The sequence below is a fragment of the Camelus dromedarius genome, chromosome 1, assembly GCF_036321535.1.
Source record: "Camelus dromedarius isolate mCamDro1 chromosome 1, mCamDro1.pat, whole genome shotgun sequence".
NCBI lineage: Eukaryota > Metazoa > Chordata > Mammalia > Artiodactyla > Camelidae > Camelus > Camelus dromedarius.
Window position 1 is genome coordinate 110103818 of NC_087436.1, and position 15325 is coordinate 110119142.

The window sequence follows — 15325 nt, forward strand, 5'->3', positions numbered from 1 at the left end:
TTACCTGAGGCTCCACATCTCTTTATCCACCTGTCTATCCATTTATCTATATATGATAAAGATAATGATAGCTACTTCTTAGTACCAACTTAGAATTCAATGAGTAATTTATCTAAAGTCTATACAATGCCTGGCACATAGGGAGTACCCAGTCTGACACAATTATTATTGTAACTAAACTCTACAGACGTATTTAAATTGAAAATCAAAGTGAAATCAAAGACAATATGGAGATACCTAGTCCTGGAGGGTTTTCTGATTTTCTTCCGGAATTGAATTTTTTATGTAGTGAAGATGGAAAGAATAGCAGATGTTCACTTCTGAATTTTGTAATCTTTAAACCATTGACAAAAAAATGCCTCAATGAGCACTAAAAATACTGAGGTTAATCAAGATGCTGGAGTTAGTCTATCACAGTTAAATTAGTATCAAAATTATTCAAGGCTTCATAAAGACATCCAACTGTGCTCTCCAAATGTAGACACAGAATATCCAAATTGGAGAGCATAACAAGAATGGTAAAATTCACAGAAATTCTTAAAACGCTTAATATTTACCTGAGATGTCAAATATGACAAACTGATAGTCATTTTGAATAAAATAACAAGATCCAACATATTGAAGTTATATAACTATGGGTACTGATGATCTCATTTAAATTATATAAAGGAATATTTGGAAGGGTTTGTATGGTATTCACAGATCTTGGGACATGTGGACACATGGAAAATTAAATTCATGGAAGAGTCTGTGTTTACTAATTTTGGCAGAAAATATGAATGTGTAGAGAGTCTTCACATGTTAATATTTGTTTCACAAAAAGTGAACTACCATTCTCATTCATTCTTGCATACATATATTCATTCATTTAATAAACACATACTGAGTACGGCCAGAGGCATTAGTGTTATGGAGATGAATAAAAACGTCCCCAGACTTTCTTGCAACTGACCATTTGATGGGTGTTTCGCATACAGGCTCATAATTTTAGTAACAAAATATCATAGGATAATGAAGGTGAAATATACAAATTCATCATGCATGGATCACAGAGGTTATCTCAGAGGAGGTAATATATGACTTGCATCTTAAAATAGAGAAGTTTGGCTGCTAGGAAAAAAAAAAAGAGAAGAATAAAGACATTATAGAAAGAATAAACAAGCATACATTAAAGCAAGGAGGAATTGTGTGCATGGCCTTTAGTGTACAAGGATGGTACCTGGTAGTGTAGATTTCTCAAGGCAGTTTTAGACCATATTGTGATGGCCCTTGTGTGATAAACCAAAATGGCAGTCTTTTGCCTTATAGTGTCCTTTCCCACAGCCCCCTACTCTGCCCACTGAGTACTGACTACGTGTCAACCACTCTGCTAAGAAATTTATTGACTTATTTAACACTGGCAACAACTGTAAAAGCAATTAATATCAATCCATGCAAGAACAGGCATTTGAAGCTTAACAAAATTAAATAATTGTGATTGATTTTCTGTCTAATTACAGAGCCCACATTCATAACCTATACATAATATATGTTTTCAATATGATTGTTGGAACAAAAGAAGAAAGTTAACACAAACAGGAAAATACAAACAAAATGCCATCAATGAAAGTTTGCCTGATTGGGCACTTGTAATTAACTTAGAGACATGAATTATTTAAGTTATAAAAACAGTGTAGATTAGAAGGGAAAGGGATTGCGAGCCCACTGTGTGTGGGCTGACTAAAAATCACAGGAGTGAAGTGAAGAATTTCATAAAGAGCTAACATACTAATTATTAAAAAATCATGGTCAAGTTCTGAATCCGTGTCTGTGAAAACAAAACAGTATGAGCTGGAATCCCTGGTTTAAGTTGGCAGAGTGTAACAGCAAATACCCAAGTCCTCTAAGGAATAACATTCTAATATGTGGCTACTCATTTTTCTTGAAGGGACTGATTTTGTGTGCTTATATTTTCAAAAAAATATCTGCTATTCAGCATACCATTGACTACCACTGGGTATCTGCACTTGTTTTGCTGCTGAACTGTCTCAAATATTTATAGTCTGTGGGTCCACTGGGGCATCCACTTAGGATCAGCTAGGCTTGGTTCTGCACTGTGAGTTAGGTTCAGCACTGCTCTGTGTGTTTTCTAATTACTACTTTTTAATCAAAAGTTACTCATAGCATGTTTTTTATAGAAAACCGGTGCTCAAAATGGCAAGGCAAACCAGACCCACATATCTAAGTCTACTAAGATAATTTTAAGCACTGAAAATCACATGGCCAAGTCCAACATCATGGTCCTGGAAAATACACTCCACCCACAGTAGAAGTTATGTGGAGTTACAAGAAAAAGATATGTATGTTCTCCACAATGCCAATAAAAATGTCAGCTGATAGAGGCAGTTGCACTTGTTAAGTGGGAAAAAAAAATTGCATACTTTATCTTGAATGTTGAATGTCTCATAAGTTTTGGCCATGAGATGATCAGCAAACATTTTTATGGCTCTAAATATCATTTTATAGTCATTTCTCATGTCATGACAGAGTAGATTATTTTAAAAAATAATAGTTTTTAAAATAATGTATTTTTAAATTTATTTAGCTAATGGCAATTTAACTACACTGCATCTCAATGTGCTGAAAGCAACTGAAAAAAAGAAGTAATGATACCAGCTGTTAGACTATCTATGGGGTGACATTACCAAATGCTAATGTCTGAATGTTTGTGTCCCACCAAAATTCATATGTTGAAGTCCTAACTTCCAAAGATGATGGCGTTAGGAGGTGGGTGTTTGGGAGGCGCTTAGTTCTTGAGAGTGCAGCCTTTGTGAATGGGATTAGTGCTATTATAAAAGAGGCTTTGGAGATCCCTTGTCCCATCCACCACGTGAGGACAGAGAGAGAGGACATCAGTTATGAACCAGAAAGGTGACATTTACCAGAACTCAACCATATTGGCATCTTGAGCTTGGACTTCCAGCCTCTGGAACTGTGAGAAACAAGGTTCTGCTCTTTCTGAGCTACGTATTCTGTGGTGTTTTGTTAAAGCAGCCCAAACAGACTAAGATACGTTTGTTACCTCTGGACAAATCAACATACCATGTGTGATGTTTTGGCATATATGAATCTGATATGAGAGTGAGGGTTAACTCATAAATAAATCATCATAAAATCATGGAAATTATGGTCATTGTCCCATGAATCATTTTGTGACTACCATTTTGGGGAACTCTTTATAGAGTGCTAGTTAAAATTCCACAGTGTATAGGCCAATGATTTAATATTTTTGAGTTTCATTTTCTTCTATAAAATGGAGATAATACTACCTACCTTTTGGAATTACTGTATGGATTAAATGAGATAATTTCTGTAACAGGCAAATCATGGTGCCTAGAAGATAGAAATACATTAACTACTGTAATTATTTTTATTATAATAATTGTCTCTCTCAACCATAATTTCCTCTTCTGTACAAGATATATGGTAATACATATTTGTGAGCATTCTCAGGGCTGTATATGCATATCCTGAGGGCATCTAAAGTCAGTTCCTTGCAATTTCTGATTTCTTTCAACCAAGGAACTTGAAAGAGAAACTGGTAGCATTTCACTGAAACACAAGAGAAGAAACGATTTTAAACCCAGAAGATAGAATTGAAAATAAAAAAAATGAAACTCAGAACATTCAGGCAGGAAATTGTAGTCTGTCTAGAGAGAAGAGAAGCAGGTACTTGGAGGAAATGAGAACGAATATTAGAATAGGCAATAAAGTGAGAAAAGGGAGCTTCATAAAGGAAAGGAAGCTGTACTTGTAGTTGAAGATGGAAATCAATTTAATTCCTTTGGAAAGAATGGTAGAATGTTGGCAGCATTTTTTTGAACATTTGGGAAAAAATAAAAATGTGGCTTTTAAAGAAAACTATGAATATATTACCGAAAATCCCACCATCCAATACTGTCTTCCAAAGAAAAGTAAAAATACAACTCTTTTCTCGTAGATCTATAGCCTTTGAAAACCTTCCTAATATTATATTTGAAATTTATTTTGGACCCATTTAAAAAATATCAAATATTCTATAGTTTCTTCCACAGATGAGCTCTCAAACAAAACATTTATCTTCTAATGTTTGTTCTAAAATTGACTGGTAAGTTGAATTTCCCAGGGCCAGAATATGCTTTAGCACTGTCACTTTTGAATTTTGAAGGAAACATCAGCTTTCCCAAGTTCAAATTCTACTCAACAATGACAAAACATCATTTTCTGATATGTAAGAAAAAAATACTTTATCTGTGCATGCATTTGTGTCTTTTCTTTTTTTATACAGGGCATCCAGTATATTGGAACATCACAAAACTCATAAAGGTCACTTAATAAATAAATCAAAATTGTAGTATCTAGTTTTGCTTTGAAAACAACATAGAACAACGAACTAGAGGGAAATATTTAGCATGAGAGAAAACCCAAACCTCTCAAAATAATTTAGAGCACATTCATAAACTTATAAAAATATTGATATCAGTTTGTATATGTGACAAAGGACATAGACTATCTTTACAGTAATACTGATGAAATATTTTAGGCTTTTTAAAAATGTCAAATCATTATATATCTATAATGCATGCATAGAAAAATCTTATATATGAAGATATTGGCTAATAATTAGAAAGACAAATCCTTGTTTATTATGACAAATTATTAAATAAAAATTAAGTTACAAGGACCTGTAGAACAGATTAGGGTGCAAACTATTTTTGAAATAACTAATCTACCTTAAAAAAATGTTTTCTCCTATTTAGGAATTACTTCAGTATTACCTTCCCTGTGGAATATGCTGCGTTGTATATTCAGATTTAACACTGTGTAAGCATTTGAGCTGTTAAATATTTCAGTTCTCTTTTTCTAAACACGTTGTGCCTCTCTACTTCCTCTGAGGGTAAGTGTGGTCAAACACTTGGTTGGACCAGTGAAACATACGGGAGAGTGAAGTGTGTCTCTTCCAGGTAGAAGCTTTAAGATTCAGTGTGTGATATGTCATGTGTTCCTGGTCATGGTGATTATTAACGCCTGTGTCAAGATCGAGCCTTTGTTAGGGCAATCTCTGGGTGTCTATTAATAACTAGAGCAACCTGCCTTCCTGCATTTAACATACAGAGGGAGAGAGAAATAAAATTCCATCATGTTAAGGCATACGAATTGTGGGGATTATTTGTTGCCACAGCATAATTTATCTTGACCAACAGCACTTTTCTTACTTCGGTGATTTGATATTCATATATTTATACATAAAGTTATATATTGAGCTGACAGCTCTTCATACTACATGATCTAATCAAGTATCTGTGATTTCATTAAACTGCAAGTATTTTTAGTATTCAATTCCTAAATTTTCTTTTAGGCATTACTTGGCATATAGTAGAAACTAAAATGTGTTTTCTAAATAAATACTATTAAAAAGTAGTTACACGATACATTATTACTTTATTGACTTCAGTGTTCTGAAAAATTATAAAATTTGCAAATTTTATGTTTATTAATGGCAGTCAATCAAAAACATGTATCATTTATATCTGAAATAGTAAACAATTGAGAAATAAAAGTGTAATTAAGCATTACTTAATTTTGATGTTTATAGCCTGAAAATTAAATCTCTTTCAACCACACATATACAGTCAATAGAATACACTTTCAAACTGTCAAAATAGGAACACATAGAATATGTGGAACTAGAAAGAAGAAAAATAAATGGTATCTATCAATAGTAATAAATGTACCTTAGTTAACTGGATAAAGGTCAAGTCCCTCTGACATACAAGTGAGCTCACAGTCCATTTCACTATCAGCAAGGTGTTTTCTCCATATATTTGAAAAGTACAATTTAATAAATTTTAAAGGCAGTTAGTATGTATTCCCATATAATGAATAATTTTATTTTCTATTAGTCAAAATTTTCCCTCACACTTTAAAACAAAATTGGTTTCTACCTATCTCTAATCAAAACACCTTTGCTTGTTTTCACGAGGAAAGATTTTACTAATGCATAAACTGCTTCTCACTTGGAGTCTTCAATCTGTACTCATAACACACTGGAAAGTATCTAGGAAAGACACCTGGTAAACAAGAACTAAAATTTTTGTTACACTATTTCATAAAATTGAATTGAAATTTTAAGGTGCAATCTTCTGTGCTTCAATTTTTGTTTATACTGATTCCAAGAAGTCCTTTAAAAATGTAAAGCTGATTTTACAAATGTATGCAAGTTAATTGTATTTTAACTACTACCAACTCTGATTTTGCCACTTGCTTTTATTGAGACTTGTGGCTATAGTCACATAATCACACCTAGTCCTTTTCCCGATACAGTGAAAATTCAAATCGCATCAGTGCAGTACAAGGGCAAAGAAATGGAAGCTATTATTTGTGGTTGTGTAAAAAAGTGTGAAGAAGGACTTGAATTTTTCAAATTTCAGCTTTAATTTGTAAAGATACAGCTTCTGCATTTTATATTTTTCAAGTTACTGCAAGGCACATCCATAGAGACGCTCCGTAAATCATTGCCAAGCACTACATGTGATACTTTCCATATCTTTCTGTCAGTAAGAAAAAGCATTACTGAATTATGCAATTGAGGAGAGTTTGATAAAGGGATTATATTCAAGGATGTGGAGGGTTTAGATAAAAAATGTGAATCTGTGCATTACTCCTAGAGCTGGTGATAGCAGGGGCGTTTCCCACTTTTGGGTCTGAGGAAATAATGCAGCAGCATGATTATGGAACCTAGCATGGCAAGGGCATGGAGAGAGTCAGGGGTTGACAGGGACTATGACCTACAGTAGAAGGACATATCCAACTGTGGTGACCCAAGGGGACAAAAGCCAGGGTAGTAGATTCCCCGACCTCATTCCCCTCCCTCCTTCTGATGCTGACCTGTGCTTCCCACTGACCACACCCAGATGACAACCAGACAGCCAGAAGGGAACACTGGGCTGCAGTCCTCAGGTGGCCAGTCTTCTGGAGCATAGAGTGGATACCATGGGCAAGCTGACTATATCAAACACCTACTCCTTTCTGTCTATAAATTTTAGGGCTTTAAACCATGTAGTCAACAAGCCACTCAGTACTTTTCCAGCAAGAATTGTGCCTTACCTAATTAATTGATTAATTAATTATATCTTAACTGAAATAAGATAGAACATTACCACCACCACCATACACGTATTAAGTCAGCTTTCCATTTTTAAAGGACTACTTCCCATTATCCAGTTCCACTATGGGCTCAGAACAAACAAAGATCGAGGCACAGATGATTGTATTCTACAATTTCAATTATAAATTAATTGCTTATTGATAACTTACTTTGAACAAAGCTAAACACTTTTAAAAATAGGTTATAATGCTAGAGTTTCTTCCTTTAATAATTTCATTTAATAGGAAACAGAGATATGGCAAGAAAACAAGATAATGAGTATCGGTACTTGCTATGGTACTGATATGAATATGAGTGAATAGAGGACAGGCAAATGAATTTTCTTAGAGAAGTCTGTAAAGAACACCTTTAGAATACTGGATTCGATTTTAAAAATATTATTAAAAATACTATTAAAAAATAAAACAAGAAATACTTCTATCGGGATGGTGAAGTTGGTATCAAATTTCCGTCACATACAAGTCAATTATATGATGGAAAATAAGAATTGAAAAAGGCTACCATAAAGCAAAACAGGCCTTATTAGCCATATATCAAATGCCCTAATAATCTGTATGTTAACCTGAATCTGGCTTTTGGCAGACTGTCCTGCTTACTTAGTAGGTCCCCTTTACTCCTTCCCTCTCACACTGGCATTGCTCCAGGCAGTATGATTTCCTTTTTGTGGTTATTTAGTGAGATTCCTCATATTGGTCATCAGAAATCCCACACCCAGAGTAAAAATATTAACACTTAAGCATCCTGTCTTGTTAAATAACTCTTCCCACCTGACCCCTTAAATAAAGACTTATTTTGATGACTAATAAAATGAACAGTGTTTTTCTTCTCCATTTTCTTAGTGTAATGGGATGTCATTTGTCAAATTTTCCATTCCTTTTTTTGTTGTTGTATAAATGCCTATATCTGTCCTAGGGGCCCAAATAACTTTGACACTGTTAGAAAATATGGCCACTTGGTTGGAACTATTACAAATAAATAACATCTAAGAAAAATTTCACCCAGAAATATCCTATTAGAATGAGACTGGCTTGTTCCCCTTTGTCTAGGCTACTTTGGGGAATCAATAAGCTATAATGGAAGGTGAGTGTGTTTTGGAGCTAGACATATTTGTCCTTGAACCCTTTCCATCACCTCACTAGCTGTCTGAATTTGGAGCCACTCTACGTTTTGAAGACCTAATTTACTGCTTGTAGTTTTTCTGTAGGATATCACAGTTCTTTTGAAGGGATAGTACGTTTATATATAGTACATACATAGGAGTAAATAGCAGTTTACTTCCCAAACCTTAGTGTCTACATCTAAAACAAAAGTATAACACGTATTTCAGATTCACCATGAGGCTGAATAAACTTATGGCTATGGGTAGGAAAGATCTGCAAGTATTAGGAGTACAGTTCAAGGCCCCGTCTTCACTAACTAGGAAGTGTAACTTTGCTCAGTTTACTTTTTGGTAAAATAGGAGAATAATAGTGACCATCAAATTAATTTGTTGTCAATTTTTAATGAGTTGATGGAGCTTAAATGCTTGCTACAGTATTAAGGTAATAGTCAGCATTCAATATAATTGTTTCTTTACATAGAAGTCTGGTAAATTCCTATTTCCTTCTTCTGAAAACCCTTGAGTCCCCTTTAAGAGTTTTATAGGGCATACCAAATAGGACAATTTGAGAGAAGGGAAGTTGTTGCTCACTACTCTTCCTGTTCCTCCCCTCCAATTCTTTTGTGGTTCCCCACACCCTGCCCTCCCTTCACTGTCCCTTTTTTCTCTTAAGGAATTGTTTTGTCTAGCAAGGAGCTATAAAGGACACATAGCAAAGAAAGACATAAAAATGCCTTTTGGTGACAGAGTATACATGCCAGGGGGAGGCAAGCTGCCACGGAGATCTCAGCCAGCTGCCATGGGAAACTCATACCTGCATAATCAGTCTAGATGAAAGTCAGGAGCTTCCTTCCATGATGAAATGCCGGGCTGGGGCTGTCAAGAAGTCCACATTCAATCACAACTGCAGAGTAGGAACACAGAGGGAGGCCAAGGCAATATTAAAGTTAATTGTAATTGAAAACCATGGAAGGGTTTCATAGTATCTAAGGTGATGGGAAATGACCAGGCTTGGAGCCTATGAAGGATGGTGGAGAGAAAGGCTGTGTGAGCTAGTATTTCTTTATCAAGGATGCAGTTTACATAAAGAAGGAAAAAAGAAAGGTTCACAGCCGTAATCTCCCTACCTTAGATAAAGATTGTATGGCTAAGGTACAGGTCACCAAAAGCTTGCTGAGCAGATTTTCTTGCAGGGTACTTTGCGGACCAGGATGTGTGTGTTTGAACACCGTGTTCACATTCCAGCATGACTTCTCTGCTCTTATTTTTTAATCTTTATGTGTTACATAACCTGTGCTGTTTAAAATTCTATCTGTTCCTCAAGAGAAAACATAAATCGATGGAAAGAAAGCCCATGAGACTGTTTAAAAGGGAAAAGGATAAGAGAATCAAAATGTGAGTTAAAATGAAAAACAAAGCAAAACAACATAAAAAGGGAATCTATGTATATATTTATACCTATCTAGCTATCTATATTTATATTTATAGATCTCTCTCTCTATATATAAATAGATTTATCTTATTTTTTTTCTTCTGAGAAAGGACTTTGATGATATTCTGTTGAAGGTATTGGGGGCTGATCTAGGAAAAAGATATGACCATGATAGGCAGCACCCCAGTGCTCTTTGTTGGGTGGTCTGGACAGGGTTCCTTAAGAGGAAGAGCCCCCAGGGGACCACCATCCAGATGGGGAGATGGGCAAGGGAACTCCTGGGGGAGAGGGGGATCCAGAAGGGGCTCACATGTCTAGGGGATGTTGCTAGCAGCTGGTAGGAGTCTCTGGTTCAGAGACCTCAGAGAGACAGCTCCGGAGTCTAACAACCATGGGGCTCTCTCTTATCAATGGCCAGCAGATGTGAGGTGAGTTTCCACTGGCTGTGCAAAGAAGGCAGGTTTTTAACTTCTAAAAATCCACATATTGAATTATTTTAAAAGTAACTGCATGTGTAAAAATTTGAAGTTGGGGCCTGCAGGCTTTTGAGCTAACCAGTCTGAGCCTGCATTGAAGGAATAAGAACCTAGACCCCAATACATGAAGGCCGTCTTTGGCTCATTTATATGGTACAGTACCACCAGCTGTTTTACCTGTAACTATTACCATAGTTACTGAGTGTGGCCTGGAATATGCCCCAAACAGTATCAGCAGCCTCTACCCTGTCTTGGACCTGGAAATCATGCATCTGTAGGCACTGAGGTGAAAGCGGTAAGTGAGGAGCTGAATAACAAAGTCAACATTTAGTGTGTCCCCTCTTAGCCCATTCTTCCTGACTGTGGCCACTGATGCCTTATACAAAGCCACAGTTGGAATGCTAGAGTACCTGGATAAATGCATAGATATGTGTGAACATCTAGGGATCCAGAGCCTCCCTTGTGCTTCTCTTGAATGGAGTAGGTCAGCACCATCGGGAAACGGAGTGTTCCATTTCAATTTATAGAACGGGGTGTTTATATACAACCTGAATTCAAGACACTTTGCTAGGAAGCAAAGATGAGTAAATGATTCACTGCTCTCAGGAGTCTTGTAAACTAATATGGAGAATAAGATCCATATACAATGGCTGTCCTAAAACAGAATCGGATATGCGACATAGGAGATAGGAGTGATGTATGTAGAGTGTTGTTGGGGTAAAAGAGAGCACAACCACATCTGATAAACATAAGCTTCTAAAGAGGAGGCGACTGAAAGATGCTTTGCAAGATAACTAGGGGGTTGGGAGGTGAAGGTAGGTGAACACAAGGGATTCCTGGTGGAGTTGACTGCATCAGCAGAGAAATGGAGACATGACAGTGACCTCAGAGGACAACAGGTAATACAATCCAGATAGATGTTAGGGCTGTGGTGGACTTTCTTTTCATTTTTCTTCAGAAGAAAAGAACTGCTAGAAATTGCTTTCCAGTGTTGGAGTCTAATTTTGTTCTAAGGCAACTTCGTAAAGTCCTTACTCCTATTATTATATCTACATATATATAAATATGTTAATAATGAGTGCCCAAGGCTTGCTGTTTCCTCCCCAGAAAATGTGTGATACTGCGACTTTTTTCCCAATACCATAAAATAGTGTCTTTACTTAATTACATCCTTTGTACATGTTACATAAAATTATTCAAGAACATGCTTTTAGGGTTCTATTTAGTTCATGATTTTAATACAACAGTGAACAGATCTGGACTTCCCTCTGTGCTACGGTTACTATAGTTTTAAATGAAAACCACTTATTCAAACATTATCCATGCATTCACCTCTGTAGGAGACAAAAAGATTTTCCCTTCTCATCTATGTTCTTTGGCTGGTCTAGCAATTAAATTGACATAAGATAGATGAAGAGGAGAAAAACAAGTTTAATTTCATACACACAGAAGTCCCAAAGATATGAGACTCCCAGAAGTGACCAAAGCAGGAAGCTTTTATACCATCTAGACAAACAAACAATAAATTTGTGAAGAATTGACAAGACAAAGAAGCTTGGACTTGTGGTAGTAAATTGGTGAAGAGGTAACAAGGTTTGTTTACACAGTCTTCTCAGCCCTAAATTCCCCATCTCTGGTGATAAGGATGTCTCTCTACTCCTGGCACAGGAAGGGTACTTTTCACATGGGAGATTTATTTCCTGCCTTCAGAGGGACAAAGGAGGGTCAGAGTGTTATTGAACCAGCTGTTTCTCAAGTGACTTTCATTTAAAATAATCAATATGCCAGAATGGCACACTTTGGAGTGACACATTCTCTCCTCCTTCACCACGCAAAAAAATATCCCTGGAAAATCCACGATATGACTGGTTCAGAGTTTAAGCATGTTGGAGACACAAAGGTATATTGGACAAAGACTGTTTGAAGGGCTTCAGAGTTATGAAATAAGCATGGAATCAATTATTCATTCATTTATTCATTCAGTAAATACATTCTGATCATATACTCTGTGCTAGGTACTATTCTGGTTTCTGGGTCATCAGATAGTGACGCATATTATAAAGGAAGTTAAAGCAAGGGAAAGAGATTGTTTTGGGTAAAGTCATGGGAGCAGACTTAGGGTGTAGGAAGACAGCAGTGACAAATAACTATTTAATGATAATAAAATCAAACACTCAAAATTAATCAGTGTGTTCGCAGTCTTACAGGCATTCCTGACTAAGCTAGGATTAGAATCTGTCTTCCAAATCTTAGTCAATGCTTACTACTTCTCATAGTCTAATGGAGGCAAGAGAGAATACAAAGGAAAGTGGGGGTATGACAAGTCCAAGGCAGGCTCAGGAAGACTCCAGTTCAGATGGTGCATAAGGTTCAGATCAGTGGGCTAGGGATGGGAATATGGATTAAGGAGAGATTGTGAGCTTGGAGATACTGGGCTAAGCAGTTTGTCATCAATTTCCTAGGCAACTGGGAACCTTTGCTTGAATATGTATTCGACACTCACTGCAAAAATAAAACAATTGAAAATCTCCATATTCTTCTCATTCATCATTTAACTCATTCAACCTTTATGGAACCACCTGCCATGTGACAGGCACTTTGATAAGAGCTGTCCACAGGAACCCACAGCCTAGTGGGGCAACTTATACAAACATCTATTGTGCCCATTAAACGTGACAAGTGCTTGAGAGCACTTTCTCCTGTGACTGGAGTATGCACACAGTGCTCACTGGAGCTCGGAGAAGGGACACCTAATCCAGTTTGGTGAGTAGGATCAGGGAGCCTCCCCAGCTGAAGGTACAGCAGGTTAATTCTTGAATGACAGAAGTTTCCCAAGGGAAAAAAAAATGGTAAATAGAAATCAAGTCTTATTAGACATTGATTTTGGTACATGAGATAGGGTCGTGTTATTTTATTCTGCAGTTTTTGTGATCCTGAATGCTAGTAATGGTGGCCCTAAAATATTTCAATAAGTTTGTCACTGACGGAAGCAGTATCTCTCCACTCCCAAGTAAAATCTGATAAACTCATATTTGTCCTTCAAGACCCAATTCAAACATCCTGCCTCCTTTAAAGTTTATCTCTGAAGAATTAATTAATCTTCCTTTGTGGACCCACAGAGCTCATTGCACTTCCGCCATCCATAAAGCAGCTGTCGCCTTGTTATTTTGTCACGTCTGTATCTGTTTCTGTCCACTCTAAATGCTGGGTGACCTGAAGCACAAGACTGCTTTAGCACTGTGGCCTGCCCTGTGCCACCTTAAACAGGGAAGATGGATCAAATGAAAGAAAGAATTATGAAATGCCTCCAGAAAAACTGTCAAATCATTTCAATTTAATTATGTCAATTTTGTTTGGTTGTACACTGACTCTTTAACAAACCTTAAGACCTGGGTCATATTTACTACAAGCCTCAATTACTAATAGAGTAATATTCAATTATGGACACTGCGTGGCACAGAAAATGCAAAATAAATACTCCCTTAATGAATATAGACTCAGTGAACCAGATGTCTTATTTTGCCAATGATTTTGAGAAAAAAAAAAGACTTTCTTCTCTAGTAAAAACTCAAACTGCTCTGTAAGAAATTTATAATGCTCAGAAATAAGTATTTATAAAAATCTGTCACTTGAGTTTATTAACCTACTTCATTTATCTCCTTTTCCCTAATGATGTTACCTTGATTTCTTCCTGCTTTCCTTTAGTAGCTTCATTGATTTGTCTCAGCTGACTCATGCTCTCACATTCCCTGTTCTTTTGTCAGGTTTCTTTGTGTGCAACTGTGCATTTTCCTATCCATGTAATATTGAGTACATATTGAGTTTCAATCACATCAAACCTATGTTATTTTTATTTGAATTGCTATTAAGCAAATTTTCCCATATCCCACAGTTTAAGAATTAATTTATTTAACCTAACTGTATCTTTATCAACTTATCTTCACCTCTCAAGTTAACAAGTACCTATTGTTTCAACTTGGTGAGATATTTTCATAGCTTGATTTTATTACCCAGCCACTTTGGCTTTTCATCCTAACTTTCTTATTCACAGTGTAGTTCATTCTATAGCTCTGTATTTTTAATAAGTTGTTGGTGTATTTCTAAATGGAACACAAGTAAGTAAAAATCTTTGTAAACTTAATGAACTTCTCCAGGAGATAACAATAAACAGAAAACTAAACAATAAACACTTAAGTTTTTCTTGTTAATTTTGGAAAAACAGCTATTTAATATATTAATTAGATTGCAAATCATAGATTCAATAGTCAATAAGAAGGAGCAGAACTCAGTAATCCACTCAACTGGACATTTCAACCGTCAGTATGGATAGTTAATGCTCAATATTTGCCATTGATTTGGATTACATAAGTGAGGAAATGATTCAAATAACCAACCGATCAGGCAATTCTGACTGGAGTTATCAAATTCCTTGTAGATAGATTTTCCTGTATTTCATTTTATGTCTTATAAAGAGCCAAAGAAGCCACTACATGTCCTTGTGAAAGGCACAGGACACCTCTGGATTTCAGTTTATCTTTCTTTTAATCAAGACCAAGAAATTTTAAAGTGATAGCTTCCAATTCTAAAATATTAAACTTTGAGGTTATAATTAACTCATATGTATTAACCACCTACTTAGTGTTAAATTGCATAATGTTATTTGAAGCTACAACCAGGAAATTGATGTATGTGGAAATTATAGCTAGATAGACCATATTTTATTATATAAATCAAATTTCACTTGTTTTAAACTCAATCTCTGCCTAGCAAATTGTTCAATATAATCATTTGAGGTCAGAACCACTTCCTCCTTTTTCCCATCGTATTTTACAAGATATATTAAATTTACAAAGCCAAAGATACTAAGAGTCTCTGGTTCTCACTACATTTTATTCATGAAGACCTTGTAGAATATTCAGTTAGGAGAAGACTAATGAATCAAGTCCCTGTGGACCAAGCCAGATCCACTGCTCACAGAATCTAGAGTTTGTCTCAAAACAAACATACAGTCGTCACCAGATAATATTCTATCACTTTGGGGTGTTGGTACCAGTTGGGTACACATGACTATCACATAAGAATTTCATCGCTCTTCAGTCTTCCTAGCCTCAGGGGATGTGCATCTTTCCCAC